At 35.0% G+C, this 21,327-nt stretch overlaps 1 pseudogene; it reads left to right on the top strand.

The window, feature by feature from the left end:
• Positions 1 to 2,763: 2,763 nt before the first annotated feature.
• LOC100799679 (phosphoenolpyruvate carboxylase 4-like) overlaps positions 2,764 to 21,327 on the top strand; it is a 36,036-nt pseudogene continuing 17,472 nt past the window's right edge.

Here is a 21,327-nt window from a genome sequence, read left to right as displayed (position 1 = left end):
AAAATTTTCAGTATGTTTTTCATCCTCACAAAATAGAAATGTGTTGTTTTTTTGGTTCGAAGCTAAGCTTGGACGAATCCGAACCTAAGTTTCTGATGTGTGTCCACTTAGAGTTATATTATTATTATTATTATTATTATTATTATTATTATTATCCAATGATCCTAACCTCTCTTCCTTCTCTTTCTCTACCCTTCTTTGACAATTAAAAAGTTACCTTTCTTATAAAATATGATTTTTCTATGAGTCTAGCATATTCTGAGGAAAAAATAAAAAAATATTAGTCAATTCAATTGAAAACTGATGAAAACCATAATTTTATTTTTTGGAAAACACATGAATTGTCCATGTCATTGGTCAAGAAAACCCAAGAAGAAAAAACTAAAAAAAAGAAATTGATGATGAACAAGTCAAGTCGGTTAAAAAAAATTAAATTGCCAGAAAAATGGTTACAAAAATTCATTTTAAATAATTTTTCATTTTGTTTACTATTTTATTTTATGAAACAATAATTGACTAATATTTTTTAATTTGAAAAACCGTCTTTAAAAGAAGGTGTTCAAGATGATTTTTATAGAATCTTCTTTGATTTGAAGCTTAACACACCGGTTTTTGCAAAACAATCTTTGGTTTAAAGCTAAGCACAACGGTTTTATCAAAAACCATCGTTGAGTTTACAACAATACCAATAAGAGGAAACATCTTATATGTGGAGTATTAAGGTTTAATCTAAAAAATTCACATGATTTATTAAAAAAATAACATGAATTTTTAAGTGGTTAATTGGTCACATGACATTAAATCTTGATCATTCATGTTTGATTAGACAGTCCAAATTTAATCTTCTAACCCTCATATAAGATACATTCCTCATATATCTATCTATATATGGGGAATGTTAACATAGACCCACTTAAAAATTAGAAGGTCTATATTAGCATCTAGTATCCTTTCATTTGAACAAAAAAATCACTCTTAATTTAGATTAACATAAACTAAAGGACAATTATATATGTAAACTACTATATTTTTTAACGAGAAATGTTAGGGTCACACATTCTTTTGAACACACATTCTCTCATTTGTTGAAATTTATTTGAAATCACAAAATTCAGTGAGTCCCACATAGTATTCAATGACTTTCTCTCTCTTGATTTTGCAGTTTTCAATACATTTTAACACATTGGAGAAAAGTGTGTATGAAGGAGTGTGTTAAAGAGTATGTTAGTAGCATTACTCATTTTTTAACAATAAAAATAAGACTAAAATATATTTGTTGTTCTTATAAATGTCAAAATGTTTGGAATATATCTCTGTAAAAAATTTTGTATGTTTTTCGTTCTCACAAAATAGAAATGTGTTATTTTTTGGCCCGAAGTTAGGTTTGGACGAATCCGAACCTAAGTTTCTCATGTGTGTCCACTAAAAATTAGGCACTATCCTACTTTTTCTTTTTCTTTCCCTTTCTCTTTCTCTCTCTCTCTAATCCAACGATCCTAGCCTCTCTTCCTTCTCTTTCTCTACCCTTCGTCCTCTTTGTTTCTACTCCGAAGCCTTATTGCCCTTGTCCCTCCTCCTCTCACCTCCATGACAACCTCGATGACAAGTGGTTTGCCTTCCCCTCTTTCTCTCTCCCTCCAAATCTAGGACTCCGACGATGACTTCCTCCTCATCAAGTCGGCCCTTCCACCTCCTCTGTTGGCTCAACCCTGACACTGTGCACCACTGCCTCTTCCTCCGATGGATGCCTCTACATCGACAACCAGATCTGTGAGGGTGTAGGGTGGAGGCTTTGCGGGGGTGGACTTGCAATTTGTGAGCCTGAAATTTGTCCCTATTGGAAGCTTCTTGATGATGCGTTGGGTGACTATGATGGTGTTGTCAGTGATTACATTGAACTTTGCCAGCAACACCGTTGTTCTAGCCACCAATTGGGCCCTCAATCTGAATCTCTTGCCTTGGACGTGTGTGGTGGTTGTTGTACAGCCACAAATTGTGATTTGATCTTTTAATTTTTATTTTGTAATTTATGATTGTTTTTAATCACCAAAAATTACATTTAAAATTTAACTAAAAAATGCCACTTAGGTTCAGATGTTCAAGCTTAAATTTTGACAAAAAAATAACATTTTGAATTTTTTTAAAATATATTCCAGTTTACTAATGTATATATACTTGTTTTTTTTAATATGAGTACGTTAACAAATTATACTAGTTTATTAACACACTTAAAATACACCAATAATATACCTAGATATTTTAATTAATATATAATTAGAGTTAGATATTTTAATTAATATATAATTAGAGTTATATTATTATTATTATTATTATTATTATTATTATTATTATTATTATTATTATACTCCAATATTTCTATGATAAAAGCAAATGCACTTTGATAATGAAAAATTACCTTTCTTATAAAATATGATTTTTCTATGAGTCTAGCATACTATGATTAATATATAAATTTTTTTAATTCATAAAAATCTCAAACTCGTTAAATAAGTTTATAACAATTCAGTGCTCAGTTGACTATGTTACACCATAAATGAATACTTTTTCTGCATTCAAATTTTAAGCATTAAAGTATAGACTTAATCCTTAGTTTAAATTAATATTATAATAATAATATGATCCTAAAACATTGGAGAAAAGAATTGTTAATTTATGTATTAATCTATAAAGTGGATGGAAGTAAAACGTCACAATTTCACAACGGTCCCTTCCTCCGCGCCAGTTAGTTATTGTTTGCCACCTTATTATATGCCACCACTTTCTCCTCTACTCACTCCTTCAACCACACACACATTAACCCTCTCTCTCACTCTCTTTCTTCTTCTTCTGTATTCGTTTTTTTTTTGTGTGTGTTAAGTTTTTTGTTGTGTGTGTGTGGGAACATTACAATGACGGACATCACTGACGACATAGCGGAGGAAATCTCCTTCCAGGGCTTCGAAGATGACTGTAAATTGCTAGGGAACCTTCTCAACGACATTCTCCAGAGGGAGGCTGGCTCCACCTTCGTTGACAAGCTCGAAAAAATTCGAGTCCTTTCACAGGTTCTGATTTTTCTATTCTTTTTTCTTTTCACTTAAAATAATTGTTTTTGGGTTTTTAATCAATACCCCACTTTTTTTTTTGGTGTTTTCTTTAATGGGTTTTGCTTCTTTACCTTTTCCTAGAATGATTGGAGTATGCTGTTAATGATCTTAACTTGATTTTGTGAATTTTCGGTGATGGGGTTCTAATTTCTTTTTTCTTGTTATCTTTGTTCTTGTCGTTGTGATTTCATCACTGTTTTATCAATTAGTCTTTGGTTTTGTTCGGTTGTGGAGGAAATGGGCGAAGGTTGAAACATGACATGCGTAATGCGCATGCATGTGGGGTTCTTGTTTTATGCAAAGACTCAAATAATGACTGAGCTAAACCTCGTATGCTGGAAATTTAATTGCTTTTTTAGTTAGTTTTTGGGTTCCTCATGTTACGAATGGAATCTTCAATATTCCTTGTTCAGTTTGGAAATTCAATTGCTTTGTATCAGTTACAGTTTTTGCCTTTAGTGAATCATCATTTTGGTTCGTGAAAGTGTAATGCATTGTCACATAAATTCATCCTTGAAATTAAAGAAATTTCTAATAAGTCTCTAGAATTCATTAAGTCCTTAAACATAACTACTTATTGCCATTTTGGCCCCTAAACATTTATTAATATTATCATTAATTCACAATTTTCTTATATTTTTGGACTAATGTGATAGACAGATTGTATTTTCAGGAACTTATTTAAAATTTCCTTAGTTTTAGCTTTTAGCTAGGGACTATATGTAAGAACTAATGTAACAGACTCAAATGGTGGTTTACTCTTTTTTTTCCTAACAAGCAACAGTGCTAACTAGAAATGTAGCGTGTCATCCAATCATGAATTGCCATATAATTGAAAAATTGACCTTTATTCATGTGTGATTTCGTTGGTAATTGGTTAACAGTGTAACAATCTTTATCGCTGGGAGTTGAAAATTCCTTAAGAGTTTGTTTTGGTATTTAGAGTGCTTGTAATATGAGACAAGCGGGAATGGAGGACTTGGCTGAGATGCTAGAGAAGCAATTGGCTTCAGAGTTATCCAAGATGACGCTGGAAGAAGCTTTGCCCCTTGCTCGTGCCTTTAGCCATCATCTTACTTTGATGGGTATAGCTGAAACCCACCATAGGTATACATTCTTGTCTCCAACTATTGTTGTCTTTTTATTCCATTAGTTGATAATTTGTCTTGTCTTTATTTGGCTGAGCTCTGTGCAAAATTAAGCCGCAATCTCTCCAAAATAAGCCGAACCTTTGACTAATAACAACATTGAGGGAATACTATACTTCTTTAAACAAGTTATGTTTTTGCAGGGTTCGTAAAGGAGGAAATATGGTTCTTGCTGCAAAATGAAATATGGTTCTTGCTGCAAAATCTTGTGATGATATCTTTAACAACCTGTTGCAAGATGGGGTTTCTCCAGATCTGTGGTTTTGTTCCTCATTTCTGGTTAATCTGCATAGTCTGAGACGTATAGATGAAAATAAGTATATGATCTTTCGTTGTCTATGCACTCTGCAAGCTGAGATTAAAGCATGTAATTATTTTCTTTCTTGACAATTATCTTGTTATTAATTTAGTGAAACATTATGTGTGTATTGCCAGGGATTTTAACAGAATCTGGTTCCAATTGCTATTGTCATTCAAAATCTAATTTCATTTGTTGCCACAGGAGGTTGAAATTGTTCTCACTGCTCATCCCACTCAAATTAACCATCGTACCTTGCAATATAAACACCTTAAAATTGCTGTGAGTTGTTCTCTTTTCTGAATATATTAAATTACTGGAAGCTTGAGCCTTTAACTTTATGATATCATCTCTCAAATATTATGGAAGTGTGTTGTCTCTAACTACTTTTTCACCTTCAAGCAGCATCTTTTGGATTATAATGATTGACCTGATCTTAGCCCTGAAGATCGAGATATGTGGATTGAAGATCTGGTACCATTCTTGAACTATTTCCATTCTACTTAACCACCGGTGTTTGTACCCCAAAAGTAAAAAATCCACTAGTTTTTCAGTGTGGTAGATTATCTTTAAATGTGAATGGATAGTGGATTTCCTTTTTCTAACACACTTTATTTCTATTCTCATCAATCATATTGGCTTTTTTAGGTGGGAGAGAAAACTTCAATATGGCAGACAGATGAACTTAGGCGTTCAAAACCCGCTCCAGTTGATGAAGCTAGGGCAGGTAAGCTGGTTGAGTATTATATGTTAGATATACTTTACCTCTTAGCTTTAGGCTTTTTAGTTGTTCCTAAGAATGGTCTATGGCCATTTTGACCAAGTGTTCAAGAGTTTTGTCCTTGTTATCCCCAAAGGCACCTACATGAACACATAATAAATCAATCTTTTAAGAGAGAATCCTTGACAATTTATATGTGTTAGGGTATTGAATATCCCTAACAGCAGAGAAAACAAGAGAAACAGAAAATAGAAGAATAAACGGAAAATACTGGGAGCAAACTGAATTTATTCAAGAAGGAAACCTTCTTCCAAGGGAAAACCCTTTACAATTTCTAATTCTTCTCTACCCCCTCCTCTAATGAGAATACTCTTATTTATAATATCCTAATCCAACTAATTGATAAAGATAGAATAATAAAGATAAAGATAGAATACTAATTGATAAAGATAGAATAATAAAGATAAAGATATAATAAAGATAAAGATAGAATAATAAAGATAGATGGCCCTAAAGATTAAACTAATAACTAATTCGATTTCTTCCTTCTAGAATAGACCCTCCAGATAACTGGTCTATATTGAGATCTAACAATATGTCATCTCTTGCATGATTTGATTCACTGTTAAAAAAAAAAGAAGTGGAAGAATCCCTTGGTTTATTTATTTTTCAATTCTCCCAGTATTGAATATTGTGGAGGAGTCACTCTGAAAAGCTGTTCCTCATTATTTACGTCGAGTTAGCAGCGCTTTAAAGAAGGTTTGTCATCTTTAATTTATGTCAATTAACTTGTACATTCTTTCTCTTTAAGATTTTCAGTGCAATTTATCTTTCCTTGCAGCACACAGGAAAACCACTTCCATTGACTTGCACTCCAATAAAATTTGGATCTTGGATGGGAGGTGATAGAGACGGAAACCCAAATGTGACAGCAAAGGTAGCATCTTCAAATATCCATTCATGCTGCCTGTACTTTTACTATGTGATTTCATTTTCTCAAATAACTACATGATTCTTTTTCAACACGTGAGAAGTTTTCTAGTAGTGGAAGCATAGTTGAATCTGTAATATCATTATATTATTGACAACCTTAACATGTCCAGTATTACTGCCTGTCATTTTGGAAAGTGCAAGTTTAATGATGATTGAACTGGGAAAACTGCAGACAAAAATAAATGAGCTTTTAACATGCAAAATATTTGTTTGAATAATATTCTTGGAACTTTTCCAATATTGTACTTTTTAGTCAAATTTTATATTGTCTCAGGCTAGGATAAAAGAGGTGGGTAATTTTGGGCAGTTGATAGCCAATGTAAAATTACATTGAATGTATTTTAGACATGAATAGCCTGAGAATTTGGTTTTTAACTGAACCCAGTAACATTGTGTGATCCATGTAGCTAACATCACTATTGTTGTTATTGTTCTTTAGATATGGACAGAAAAATGGCTTTTAAAGAAAAATTGGTTTCTGATATTAACTGATCCGTGTTTGACTCCATCAGGTGTGGGATAAAGCTTGATTGTGGTCGGTGTTGATGTTACTACAGTTGAAGAATATTTGCGTTTGATTTGACCCTGTTATTCAAATCTGATTGTGTAATTGGTTTTCGTTTTGTTCTTCAGGTCACAAAAGATGTTTCACTTCTGTCAAGATGGATGGCGATTGACCTCTACATTCGGGAAGTGGATGGCCTAAGATTTGAGCTATCCATGAACCAGTGCAGTGATAAGTTGTCAGAACTGGCACATGAAATTCTAAAAGGTTTGTCTGTTTAGTTTTGTGTTTGTTGATATCTTCCAAATGCTAATGGGCATAGCAGTCATCTTTGTTTTATATCATGTGACCTCTGGATACTGTTTGTCAAGAAGTAACACTAGTTCATGTGCACAGGCAAATTGAACCACTTAAAGATAGTATAGTTTTTTATTTTTTTTCTTTATTGTGTTAGATTATCATGTGAATTTGATGGTCCTTTTGAAACCCTTAATATTACCGTGTAATATTTTGAATGATGATATTATGCTCTATCTATTTATCCTTGAGGCTTTGGTCATTCATTTAATCCCTCTTTGGTCTTCTTTTATGCATTACTTCTTTGGTGCATCAAGGCATTGTCCTCTTGGCTTGGAAATTCCTTTAAAAATTATCCTGACGTATCTCTTTTGTGGCCTTACTAATAACTCAAACTTATCAAAATACGCCTGTGTTTTGCTCTTTTACTTTTCTCTTGTTTCCGTAGACATCAACCTGTCAACTTTTACCTCCAATCCACTTTGTCAAATCTTTTCCAATTGAATGATATGAGATTGACAATAGTTGCATACGTGTGGTAAAAGCTTTGAGGTCTTTTTTATATGTTTCCTCGGAATGTTTTTGCAAAAGGTTTCATATGATGAGGCAACAAAATCTGCTTTTTCAAATGGAAAGTTTTCTTCCGGCATGAAAATAGTTTGTAGATACTACAAAGTATTTTAAACCTTGGTGTGAGTTAGACTAATATAGATACACTATAGTATTTGATGATACACTGCAAGTGAAATGGTCATCCATTTATTGTTCTATTAATGCACTCACAATGTCTTTACATGATTAGCTGAAGATTTTTCTATATGATTTGTTCTTCTAGACTACGCCTTGTCACTGTTATATCCTCAAAGATATCTTTGATACTCTTTCAATCCACTTTTAAGACTTGATGATCACTTCTTTCTCTTCAGAAGGTAATGATGAGGAGGATCACCATGAGCACTGGAATGGATCTATGAGTAGAAGTCAGTCAAAACATCCTAATCAACAAGCTTCACCACTTCCGACTAAACTTCCAGCTGGAGCTCATATACCCTCTTGTGCTTGGCCTGGTACGTATAATTTTTCAAAAAATTGCTGTCTGGTTTTTTGTTTGCATATCCTGTTTTTAACTGGCATGTTCTTTTCTTCTGTAACTGCAAAAAAATATTTACTTGTTGAGTGGCTTCTAACTTTAATAATCTTTAACAATTTTTAATTAAGGAATGATGCCCATTGCTGATTGCATGAACAAATGAATTGGAATCCTTCCAATCCTTTGAATAACTTCTCATGCTATCATGCATGAGGAATATAGTGCAATTTTATTCATATGCCGACATATATAAATTCTTGACCCAATCAAGTATGTTATTAACTTATTATCTATTAGTATGAAGTTCTGGTTTGAATGTTACATTTCATGTAGAAGAGGGTGGATCTGAGTATCCCAGACACATGCCTAATTTTCAGTAGACAACCCAATCACAAGGTAGATCAATTCAGTAGATTTCCTAATTTTCCATTGAATCCTAGATAATACATGTGTACATATATTCACTGATAGGGTGGTGAGACTTCAAGTTCAACTGAGAGCAATGGTGGCAGTCAAAATGTCCGTTTGTCAATACCAATTTTACCAAATTCCAGTTCTTCATTAGTTTCAATGACATACTCTCCTTCTTTCAACTCTAGTCAACTTGTTGCTCAGAGGAAACTGTTTGCAGAATCCCAAATAGGAAGGACCAGTTTTCAGAGGCTTTTGGAGCCAAACTCAGGTTCCTGGAATTGCTCCTTATAGAGTTGTCCTTGAATATATAAAAGTTAAGGTATTACTTCTGGTTTACTTCAACAATGCTTCAAAATTGGTTGCATGGACACATGTATTCAGTTTCTGCTGTTTTATTTTGTACAAAACTATGCTGCTTATGTCTTAGGAGTTTTTAGCTTTATAACCTGGCAGGCATGTACTAAATGTGCCCGTGTAGACTGTAGTTTGCAAATGAAATAAATGATATTGCATAACTTTTTGTTTGTTTGTTTGGGTTGGTAGAAACTACATTTTGGTTTAGAAGTGAAGTTCCACGGCAAATAATTTGGAAATATTGGGAGTCCAAAATATTTTCCCGTAAATGGACAATCTAAAACCATATTTTTTTTTATCTTATCTTTATTTATGTTGTTGGCTTGATTTTTCCTTTAGGGAGAAAGACGTGGTTATGAAATTAAGTCAGCAGAACCACTAAGGATTGATATTATTGTAGAAAACGTTGTGGCAAATAAAGCTCTATGAGATTGATTTCAGCATATATTGATATTTTCTGTATTATTTGTAGATAAAGAGTGAAGGACTTTTGAACTTGAGCCTTGGCACTACGGATTTGAAATTCAATTGCAAAATGTCTTTGTGTAGAATGACAGATAGCAGACACATGGATCATTAATTTATATGCATTATTAGGAACGTTCCTGGATATGATGAAATCATATTGCTTTTTGGTCAAAGACTGTTAAATGTACTAATCTTGAGATCAATCCTATTTGCTTTGTTCCACGGCTTTCACAGTGAAGATGATTATATAGATAGAACCATATATACGTTAGGATATGCATAGTATGAAAAATATATTTTCCTAGTTTTGATTTGAATATTGTCTGTGGAGGATTTGTATCCTGGGGTGCCATTAAAACTAAATCACATCTACATTTTTATTGAATATGCAGATTTTATATATTGTCTTAATAACCGGTAATATTATCTTTCGTTCCATGTGTTTAGCTTCTGAGAACTCGTAGACGGTTGGAGATTCTTATCGACATGGTCCATCTAAACATGATCCTATGGATTATTATGAAACAAAATATCAGCTTTTGGAACCTCTTCTCCTTTGTTATGAATCTTTGGTATTCTTTCTTTTCTACCCTTTTACCCTCTAATATTGTGCAGAATTATCATTTAGCTCTACATTTCTCCAGCAATTATGTGGATCTGGGGTGCTAGCTGATGGTCGACTAGCTGATCTGATTCGAAGAGTTGCTACTTTTGGCATGGTGTTAATGAAGCTTGACTTGCGTCAGGTATGTTTCAAAGTTTTTTGTTCATTATTGTTTGGATAATCAGTTGTGGCCTGAAACTAGCAGTGTGACAGGAATCAAGCAGACATGCTGAAACCATTGATGCAATTACAAGGTATTTGGATATGGGTACGTACAGTGAATGGGATGAAGAAAAGAAACTGGACTTCTTAACTAGAGAGTTGAAAGGGAAGAGACCACTGGTTCCTCCCAGTATAGAGGTGAGATTGTTATACATAGCAAAGCTTTACAAGCTCTATATCCAGTAGGATGGTAAAACTTTTCATTTTAAGAAAAGGAAAGAAGTTGATATTTAAATTATTTTGAGCTTCTTTTCATTTTTCAATATTATTGATTGAAGTTTGAGAGTTTATTTTGCATAACTTTAGTCTACAACTTTGACTGGTTACATTACCTATAACTTGCTTTTTGTTCTTTTTAGGTTTAAAGTTAAACTCTAGATCTATGAACTTAGTTTATGGTGTAAACCAAGGCTAGTACACTACACTTTGAGGAATTTCAAAGCCAGCTAAAAGTCAATTCAAACTTTGATACAAATTTACCCAAAATAAGGACTGAAACTCCTTCTGTAACTGCCTATATCAGCAAATATTACATACATCAACTGGTTCAATTAATCATACATATCTTTTTCCTAATTTCAGTTAAGCTCATACCCCTTATCAAAATATCTAGAACAGAACATGCGACTGAAACTGTGTATTAGCACTTCAACATTCCTCCTTGATACGTAAACAGAGCTTCCAAGGAGTGGTTGATTTTCTTGCTCAAGAGTTGTTCAACCAGAATGCATCTATCATACTACACACCTACACGATCACTTTACAAAAAAAGATGAGAGAGAAAGAGAGAGAGAGAGGGAGAGAGACAGAGAGAGGGCGCGAGAGAAGGAGAGTGACAGACAGAGACAGAAGAAATGAGAGATGGAGCGAAACAGACACGGCGAGGACGAGTGTGAAGCAGTATCGAAACACGGCGAGGACTAGCACAAACAGAAGAACTCCAAACGGTTCCCCTTCAAGGAGATGGAGGAGTATGGATTGAAGGGAAGAACCATATGGAGGGCGACGAGTCAACATTTTCGGAAGGGACAATGACTACGCTGAGGAAGAAAACTGGACTAAGGTGGTAAGCAGAAGATCAATGAAGGTTATGCAGAAATCCTCTTTAGCGGGAAGACAATCACAAAATCTGGAGATAGGGGACAACAACAAACATTATCGCCTTAACTGGAGGAACAATGCCGACATTACCTCCTTTTATTTCACCCATTTCCCCGACGAAGCTAATGAAGAGTTGCTATGGAGGCACTTCAAAAACTGGGGTGACGTACGTGAAGTATACATCGCTAAAAGGCTCAACAAGCATGGCAGGAGATACAGGTTCATGCGGTTCAAGGGAGTCTCGGATGCAAAAGGATTGGAGGTGAGACTGGACAACATCTTCATCAACGATTGTAAACTATTTGTCAACCTTCCTAGGTTCGACAGACCAGTTCGGAATACAGAGTTGTAGAAAAAGAACCCCATTAGGAGGAAGTACACCGACGAAGCAAGTAAGCCCTGCGGGATAACTACTGGTGCTCTTCGGAGATCATATGTGGACGTGATGACTAAGGGGGGGGTGCCAAGGAGACAAAAGGGCAGACGAGGCACAAACACCAACTATTCTGATCAACCCAGATGAAGGTGGGGAATATTGGTGTAACGAAACCTGGGTGGGCATGCTAAAGAAGGTGATGGAGGTGGAAACCTTAGAGGATCGTATCACTTGGGAGTTAGGATATAACGTCCGCACTAAGTTCCTCGGAGACGACATGGTTCTTCTCCCTGGGATGTCCGATGACAAAGCTCAACTCCTCATTCAATCAGAGACGGAAAGCGATGATTCTCTCTTTTACTCACTGGAGAAGTGGACGCCGAAATGTAGACCCAATAACAGGGTTGTTTGGCTCCAGCTGTGGGGATTTCTGATACAGGTGTGGGAAATGAAAAATCTCAGGAGGGATGTAGCTGCTATTGGGGATGTCATCGAGTCAGACGATGACACAGAGGACCGCCGACGATTGGACCGGGCTCGAGTATTGGTGCGGACACCGCTTCCGCCGTTGATAAGGTCGGAGGTCATCGTCCGTGTGGGGGAGCTTGAGTATCGGGTATGGATTGTGGAAGAGACAGGGTTCGAAGGTGGGTCGAACCGGAAAGGAAGCTCGCCGTCCGATGGGTGGTCGGAGATGATAACATCAGACGACGAAGGGGAGGTTGGCGATGTTCTTGGCGACACTAATACCAATTTCTCCTTCTCGCCGGAGCTGCCCAACCAGAAATTGTCTCCGTCTCGTACCCAACGGGCAGAAGGAGGGACCGATGTGCGCTGTTGTGATCTTAGACCCCTGGGTAATATCCAGGCAGACGTTACACCCAAAGAAAAGTCAAAAGGCACTGTAGAAGGTATGCTGGGCTCTAGCTTTGGTAAGCTCAACCTAGGGGACAGCTTCGCAGGAACAGAAGAGGAAGCTGCTAACACCAAAGAGGTAACCTGCTATAATACCCTACATGATGATCGAAGGCACAGGAATCACATAGAGGGAAAGTATTTGAATGGTGGAGCGAAAGTAGCTGCTGACCAGACCTTTATCGGGGAAGAAGAGGGACATGTCACGCAGTCTCTCTCTCCTTCTTTATCGGGGCAGATTCAACAAGGAATTGGGCCAGGTTGCATTAAGGGCCCAATTTCGACTCAAGGAGGGTGTAATAAAGAAGACATCCACCCAGTTGAGCTTTTGGGGGTGCAAGCTGTGCAGAATAAAAAAGAGGGTGGGCTAAGTAATGATTTAGGCCCAATTTTGAAAACTGACGGGTGCCATAAGAAGGAATCCCTACCTGTAATCCAATCCATAAAAGAGACTCCAGACAAGTATTCTAAAGTTTACTTTCGACAACAAAACTCTCTTTAAGGCCCGACTCTCACAGATTGAGGAAAAGCATCCTCAACTTCAAGATGGCATCCAGGCTCTAGCAGATCAACTTGCCAATCAGGATAAGGTCAAAAATCAGAGTTACGTGGACTCAGAAAGGAGGTTGAAAAGCATAATTGAGTGCAGTGATAAGGTGTTGCAAGAGGCTCAACAATTATGGCATCTCGGAGAAAACTTAGGCATGGAGACAGTTACAGATAACCTACATTTCCTTCACAGTTATGCTTCTATGGAGTGTAGAGACAGAAAAGAAGCTAAGGAGTTGGGGAATAGGAAACCTCTTAAATGAATATCCTATCCTATAACATTAGAGGGTTGGGTAAAGGTATTAAGTGGGCCTCTATCAGGAATTTGGTTGGGAAGCATAAGATAGATCTTCTTTGTTTGCAAGAAACAAAGAGGGATTCCATTGACAAGGCACTTTGTCAGGCTCTGTGGGGTCACTCAGACTTTGATTGGAAATGGTTTCCTGCGGTCAATACAGCTGGGGGGCTTCTCTGTGTCAAGAATAACAATAACTTCCAGGTTGATATTAAAATAGCTGAAAGGGGTTTCATCATGTTGGAGGGGGTATGGCTGGTAGAAAGTCAGAGGGTAGTGGTGGCTAATATCTATGCTTCTTGTGAGCTAGAAAGCAAAAGACAGTTATGGCAGAGGCTATATTTAATGAAGAATCAGTCCCAGGTTCAGTGCTGGTGCCTTGTAGGGGACTTCAACTGCATTAAACACCCAGCTGAAAGAATGGGAAGCACTCTTTGTAATGCAGACACTAATCTTATAGCTGAATTTAATGAGTGGCTCGCTGAAATGGAGGTAGATGATATTCCTTGCTTGGGCAAGCCCTTTACTTGGGTTAGGCCTAATGGTTCTTGTAAGAGCAAGTTAGACAGAGTGCTGGTCTTTGATGATTGGGTATCCAAGTGGCCTGATAGTTCCCTACACAACCTTGAAAGGAACTACTCAGATCATTGCCCTATCATTTTGAATTCTAAAAATATTGATTGGGGCCTTAAGCCTTTTAGGGTTTTTGATGCTTGGTTGCACAATAAGGACTTCAATAAGGTGGTGAGGGACTGCTGGTTTGCTAATCAGCCTATGGGATGGGGGGGATATGCCTTGAAATGCAAACTTCAGAAAATTAAGCAAAGGTTAAAAACCTGGAGCAAAGAAAATTGTGGAGACTTGGGCAACAAGGTGAAGCTAATCCAGCATAAGCTGAATGACTTGGAGAATTCCCTCACAGCTCAACCTACTGATCAACAAGTTCAAGAGCTCAAGAAAGCCCAATCTGACCTTTGGGAGCAATCTATTCTTCATGAATCAATATTGCGACAGAAGTCTAGATGTAAGTGGATCAAAGAGGGAGATAGCAACACTTCCTACTTCCACAAAATCATTAATTCCAGCAGAAGGAGGAATGCCTTGAGGGGGATGCAAATTAATGGTAGTTGGGTAGAAAACCCTTCTGCCATTAAGGATGCAGTTCTTCAGCATTTTAAAGGCAGATTTGTTGAACCTTACCTGCACAGACCCAACTTAGATGGGGTCTCTTTTAATGTCTTGCCTTCAATCCAAAGTGAGATGTTGGTGGAACCCTTCAAAGAGGAGGAGATGTCTAGTGCAGTGTGGGCTTGTGGCAGTGAAAAAAGCCCAGGGCCTGATGGGCTTAATTTTAGCTTCATTAAGCACTTCTGGAAGGAGCTGAAACCTGAGTTCCTTAGGTTCTTCTCAGAATTTTATGTGAATGCAGTCTTCCCCAAGGGTCTCAACTCATCATTCATTGCTCTTATCCCCAAGATCAAGGACCTTCAACTTATTAGTGATTTCAGACCAATATCTCTAATAGGATGTGTCTACAAAATTATTGCCAAAGTACTATCAAATAGGCTTAGCAAGGTTATGTATCATCTCATAGATGAAAGGCAATCAGTTTTTGTTAAAGGCAGACAGTTGCTTCATGGAGTTTTAATTGCTAATGAGGTTGTTGAGGAGGTTTGGAGATCTAAGAGACCTTGTTTGGTGTTCAAAGTTGATTTTGAAAAAGCATATGACTCTGTGTCTTGGCATTTCCTCTTTTACATGATGAGAAGAATGGGGTTTAATGAAAAGTGGATTGGCTGGATTAAGGGGTGTCTTTCATTAGCATCAATATCTATACTAGTGAATGGAAGTCCTACTTCTGAATTTAAACCTCAAATAGGCTTGAGACAAGGGGATCCATTGGCTCCCTTTTGTTTGACCTAGTTGCTGAAGGCTTGACAGGCATGATGAGGGCAGCTGTTTCCAAAAACTACTACCACAATTTTATGGTGGGAAAGAAAAAGATCCCAGTCAACATACTACAATTTGCTGATGATACTATCTTCTTTGGGGAACCATCTATGGATAATGTCACAGTTATTAAGGCTATTCTCAAAAGCTTTGAAATGGTATCTGGTCTCAGAATTAACTTTGCTAATAGCCAATTTGGTGCAATCGGCCAAACCGAGGACTGGTGCAGATTTGCAGCTGATTACCTGAATTGTGGCCCCCTGCAGTTTCCATTCAGTTACCTAGGGATGCCTATAGGTGTCAATCCTAGAAGGAAGGTGGTGTGGGAGCCCATAATTAGAAAATTCGAGGCTAAGTTGAATAAATGGAACCAGAGAAATGTCTCAATGGCAGGCAGAATTACTCTAATAAGTTCTGTCTTGACAGCTTTGCCTCTGTTTTACATGTCTTTTTTCAGGGCCCCTTCAGTAGTGATAAATAGGCTTACTACTATCCAAAGACACTTTCTTTGGGGTGGAGGTGCAGAAGGTAAAAAGATAACTTGGGTGGCTTGGGATCAAGTGTGTGCTCCTAGAGATAAAGGAGGCTTGGGAATCAAAAACATCAAGGCTTTTAATAGAGCCCTCCTTATCAAGTGGAAGTGGCTAATGTTCCAACAACCCGACCAATTATGGAGTAGAATTCTCACTTCAAAGTACAAGGGGTGGAGAGGATTGGAAGAGGGCCTTCCTAAGCAAACCCATTCCTTTTGGTGGTCTGATTTGAGGTCTATAATTCATCACAGTAGCATGGGTGATGTCTTAAAGCAGTTTCTTTGGAAATTGGGCAGTGGTGATCAAATACTATTTTGGGAAGACTCTTAGGTGGGTGATGGAATAACTCTTAGAGATAAATATCCAAAATTGTATCAAATATCCTCTCAAAAATTTCAGACAGTGGAAAGCATGGGGTCCTTTGGAGAAGCTGGTTGGGAGTGGGAATTCTCATGGAGAAGAAATCTTTTCGACAATGAGTTGGGAAGAGCTTCAGCCTTTATTGAACAGGCTACAACACTAAGCCCTAATGCAGCTTTGAAGGATTATTGGGTGTGGGGAGCTGACCCAAAGGGAATCTTTACTACTAGAACTGCCTATCTTTGTATTAAAGGTGATCAGCCAATTGGCTACCTAAATCGTGGCTTCAGTCAGCTGTGGGAAATCAAAGTACCTCCTAGAGCCCTATCCTTTGCTTGGAGACTACTTTGGGATAGGTTACCGACTAAGGAAAACTTAACTAGAAGGCAAGTTGTAATTGAAAATGATCTTTGCACCTTTTGCCAAAGCCAAGTTGAATGTGCCTCTCATCTCTTTTTCACTTATAAAAAAGTTATGCCAACGTGGTGGGAGTTTAACTCTTGGGTCAAGGAAGACAGAGTTATGCACTGTAGGCCTGGGGACAACTTCTCTCAGCACTTCTCCTTGGCTGGTTTGAGGGATTCTAATAGAAAGTGGAAGATTTGGTGGATAGCAGCTACAATATCTATTTGGAACCTTAGAAATGACATGATTTTTAAAAATCAACCGTTTGTCATCCCTAAGCTGGTGGATAATGCAATCTTTCTCACCTGGTCTTGGTTGAGGGGGTGGGAAAAGGATTTTGTTGTTCCTTTTCAGCAATGGTCCTCATCTATGTCTTTGGCCTTTACCTAGTGTGGGGTGTATGGTTGGGTTTTATAGTTTTCTTTGTTGGGTTGCTATTTTGTTGCTTATGTTTTCATGTCTCAGGAGATGGCATCTCCTTTGTATCTTTGTAGCAAAAAGAATACATCAAACCGCTCCATACAAGCCTATGGCCTATCCTATATAGAGCCTAGGTTAAGCCAAACTTTTTTTTTTTATAAAAAAAGTTAACCTTATGCATAAAATTTTATAAAAAAAACTTATTTGGTTAAAAGGTAAAACTATAGGTCATTTAAAAAATCTTTTAAATGTAAGTTAAGTAAATATATATTTTTATTAACATTATTGATTAATAAAAAATATTATCAATATGATTTTAAAATAATTATTATTAAAACCAACAATTTTATCATATACGACAATGTATAATTGAAGGAAAATATACTTATATATTAATTTTTTAAAATAATGTAATTATCTCCCTACAAAATTTATTACATTTGTTTTTACAAGTTTATGACAAGTGTTGTAATCGACTATTATTATCCGTCCCAATAAACTAAATTAAGTCCATTCTATGGTAGTTGATGGATGTCCATTCCATAATGGGGTTTTGTTACACGCACCCAACATAATAGATGGTGCACCCATCAAACGAGTGTTGAAGCTCAAGGATTGTCCAATCCATAAGTGGTCCAAATATTTTTTTTCTATTTTTTTTTTAAAAACGTTTTACAAATTAATTTAAAATTAATGACCCAAACAAGAATCAAACCTTCGAGTTTTGTGTTATTAGCACAACACTCTAACCAACTGAATTAATAAATCAATTATATTATAAAATATTTAATGTCACTATATATAACACTAAAATTTTTAATATTTAATGCGCATGAAAGTTTAGATAATAAATTTTGTAACAATTAATTTTGATCTAACAATTAATTTGTTTACACATGTTCGTAGAAAAACAACCACTAGACCACATGTCATTCACTTATTGGATAATTCAACATTGCAGAAGTTGAGTGTTGACTAGCAACATAATAACAATGAGGTGAAACAAGAGCCTAAAAGAAATGGAGAACAAAAACAACAACAGTGGCGAGTCGGAGCTGCGGGTGCTGGTTGTCATCTTCCTCTTGAAGGGCAGATCGATCCTCCTCGGTCGCTGCCGCTCCGCTGTCGGCAATGCCACCTTCACCCTTCTAGGCGGCCACCTCGAATTCGGTCACTCCCTTACTCTCTCTCATATTATGTTTTTTTTTTCGTCAAACATTTTGAAAACGAAATAATCAAGTAATGCTTAGTTTTGTTTTTATATTATTATTATTATTATTAGTGCAAATTTTATTTGTGTTTAGTTTAATTTTGATGCTTTATTATTAGTAAAACAAAATTGTATTATTAATTAAATAAAACATGTTAGTAATATATTTTTTTAAATATTCTTTTAAACATAATCTTTATTATGAACTATTTTTTTAAAAGAGTTTTACTTTTTAAATTTTTAATAAATTTTAAATAAAAAATGTGTTAGAATTAGATGATTATGTTCCTAATACTTTTTAATTAAAGTTACTCTAAGCATTATTTTTAAAGTAATTTTTATAAAATAAAATTAAAAATTATCATTTATAATTAAAACCCACCAAGGTTAGCTGGGTGAAAGGAAAGTTATTAAGTTTGTATGATGTTTTATGTTTAAACTCCATTACTGTTATTGTAGATAACTAAAAAAATATAGTACTTTGTTTAATAATTAAATGATGAGAAGAATTATGCATAGATAGTGTAATATATTTTATAGAATCATCTAATCGCAATTCATCAGGTATGATAAGTTTGATTTATTCTATTAGTACATAGATAGTAAACTCTTAAATGATAGTATAAATATAACAAATTGTTAATTAAATTTATTTTATCTAACTAATTTGGGGGCATTTTAATTTTTCAGGAGAGTTTTGAGGAATGCGCAGCAAGAGAAGTGAAAGAGGAAACATAGTTGGACATAGGAAACTCAGATTTTGACCGTAACAAACTATGTTAGAGCAGCCAAAAAAGTGTCACTATGTGACCATTTTCATGAGGGCAATGGTGGACGTGGATGTAGTTAAAGAACAAGTTCCACAAAATCTTGAACCTACCAAGTGTGATGGTTGGGATTGGTACGAGTGGGATCATTTGTCACACCCTCTGTTTGGGCCTCTTGAGAAAATGGTCAAAGGAGCTTTCGATCCATTTCCAATTTGATTCTGGTAATTGGTATGATTTTGTTTTGTGAGGATTCTTGGATAATTGTACGTTTGGGCTAGGTTTAATATGCTTTTGTATGAAATTTTTTGTTTAGTTTAACATATTGTGATGAAAACAATTATGGTTTGAATGGCATTCAGGATGCACGTAAATTTGTAAAACGTCTAATTCAGAAGCAACATTGATAGTGTTTGAATTAGGGTCCATTTATTCAAACCTATTTATTAAAAAATATTTTTTAGATAAAATAAACAGATTTTTTTATATTTTGATATGTTTGAAACTGCTTTTGGTTTAAAAAATATTAATTTTCTACTGCTTTTTGAGAAGTTAACTTTATATGTTTCTTAAAAAAACACTTATTTCACAATTTTTTTAAAGTTTAAACAAACTGATCCTTAGTTAAATAATAAAAACAATCAATTATTTTATGTTACAAATTAATGTAAAAATAAAAAATAATTAATAATTCAATATTTTAAATATAAAAATTTAAATAACATTGAAGTCTAACTTTTGACAAAGAAAGAATATTTTGGTAAAGTTAAAAAACATTATTTGATGAATATTTTTAATTTTTTATAATTGTAGTTAAGTTGTTTTTATTAAACATATAAACAGCAGGATTTTGGTTATATATATATATATATATATATATATATATATATATATATATATATATATATATATATATATATATATATAAAGTTTTAGATCATAAATTTTACTCTAAAAAATATCCCACACTATATTCATGAACACCAAATCCTTTATCTTCAAAATATCATGTGTCTAATCATTTCGTCTAAATGGATGGACAAAATCTAGTATTGTTTTCTTCTAAAGTCAATTCATTAGAAGACATTGTGGACATTTGTTTGGTACATTTAAGATCATGGTCATAGTTAAAAAAAGCATGATTAAATCATTTTTTTCTACTGCCATTCCAATCTAGGAGCTTGTTTCGAATTTAAAATGGGAGGGAACCATGGTTTGAGAGCTTGAGGAATGAGAGTAAAATTGAAAGGAAATCTTAATATATATTTATACAAATCAAGTTGAGTCTTCAGCCAATGTTTCTCGCCCAAACTTAACGAAGGCTTTATGTATTTTTTTTCCAATTTGTTATTGGAATTTTGGCAAGAGTATTAAATCCTTCAGGTAGCAATAGCGATAAATAGAGTCGTCTCCACAAAAACTTGTGCAATAATTAGGTTATTTAATAATAAATTTAATAGACTATGAATTTCAATGTTATTAAGTGATCAAAAGTAAAGTCTTAAAAAAAGTAACTACAATTAGAAATATCATAAGGGGTTAAATTGTAATTTTAGAATTTTCTTAAGTCTTTTTTCGTGAAAATTAAAGTTATCATTTGAAGTATAACTTAATAAAACGAGATAACAAATTTGTGCAAAAACAAGTTTAGACGATGGAAACATATTTTAAAAAATAGAATGTGTTTTTCAAACAAGATCAAATTCAAAAACTATGTCAGTTTAAGTTAAAAGATAACTAAAAAGAAAGTAAGACTCATATTTATATTGGTTTGTCTCTACCATTCAGACTAAGTTCAGTTTTTGGTTAGCAATCAAGTTTCACTAATTTCACAAAAGTTACAAGTATTTGTCACTGTTACTTTTAGCTCTCACAACAAAGTTTATCGCCAAGCTTTAACAACCGAATATTCTTTGTCCTACCAAACCACTGTTGGTTCTATACAAATCAGAAGATATGTTGTTTGATTGCTAACTGATTAAATCTTAATCATCTTACAAACAAATGTGAAATCTAAGCATTTAGTTTTTTGTCTTAGAGTATTCAAGATGTTTTGAGAGCTTTTCAAACTTTATAAGAATATACAAAGAGTTTTCTACATAAAGAATTTGAATGATAGCGTGTAGGTTCGTTACTCATTTCTTCAAAGCATCTAGTATTTATAGGTTTTCATTTTCAAGTGTTTGTTGTTTCTAAACGATTATAATTTTCCTTTGAACTTGCAT

This window comes from Glycine max, chromosome 2, assembly GCF_000004515.6.
Source record: "Glycine max cultivar Williams 82 chromosome 2, Glycine_max_v4.0, whole genome shotgun sequence".
Classification (NCBI taxonomy): Eukaryota; Viridiplantae; Streptophyta; class Magnoliopsida; order Fabales; family Fabaceae; genus Glycine; species Glycine max.
Note: the sequence above shows the minus strand (reverse complement) of the source record. Positions and strands in the feature narration are given on the sequence as shown.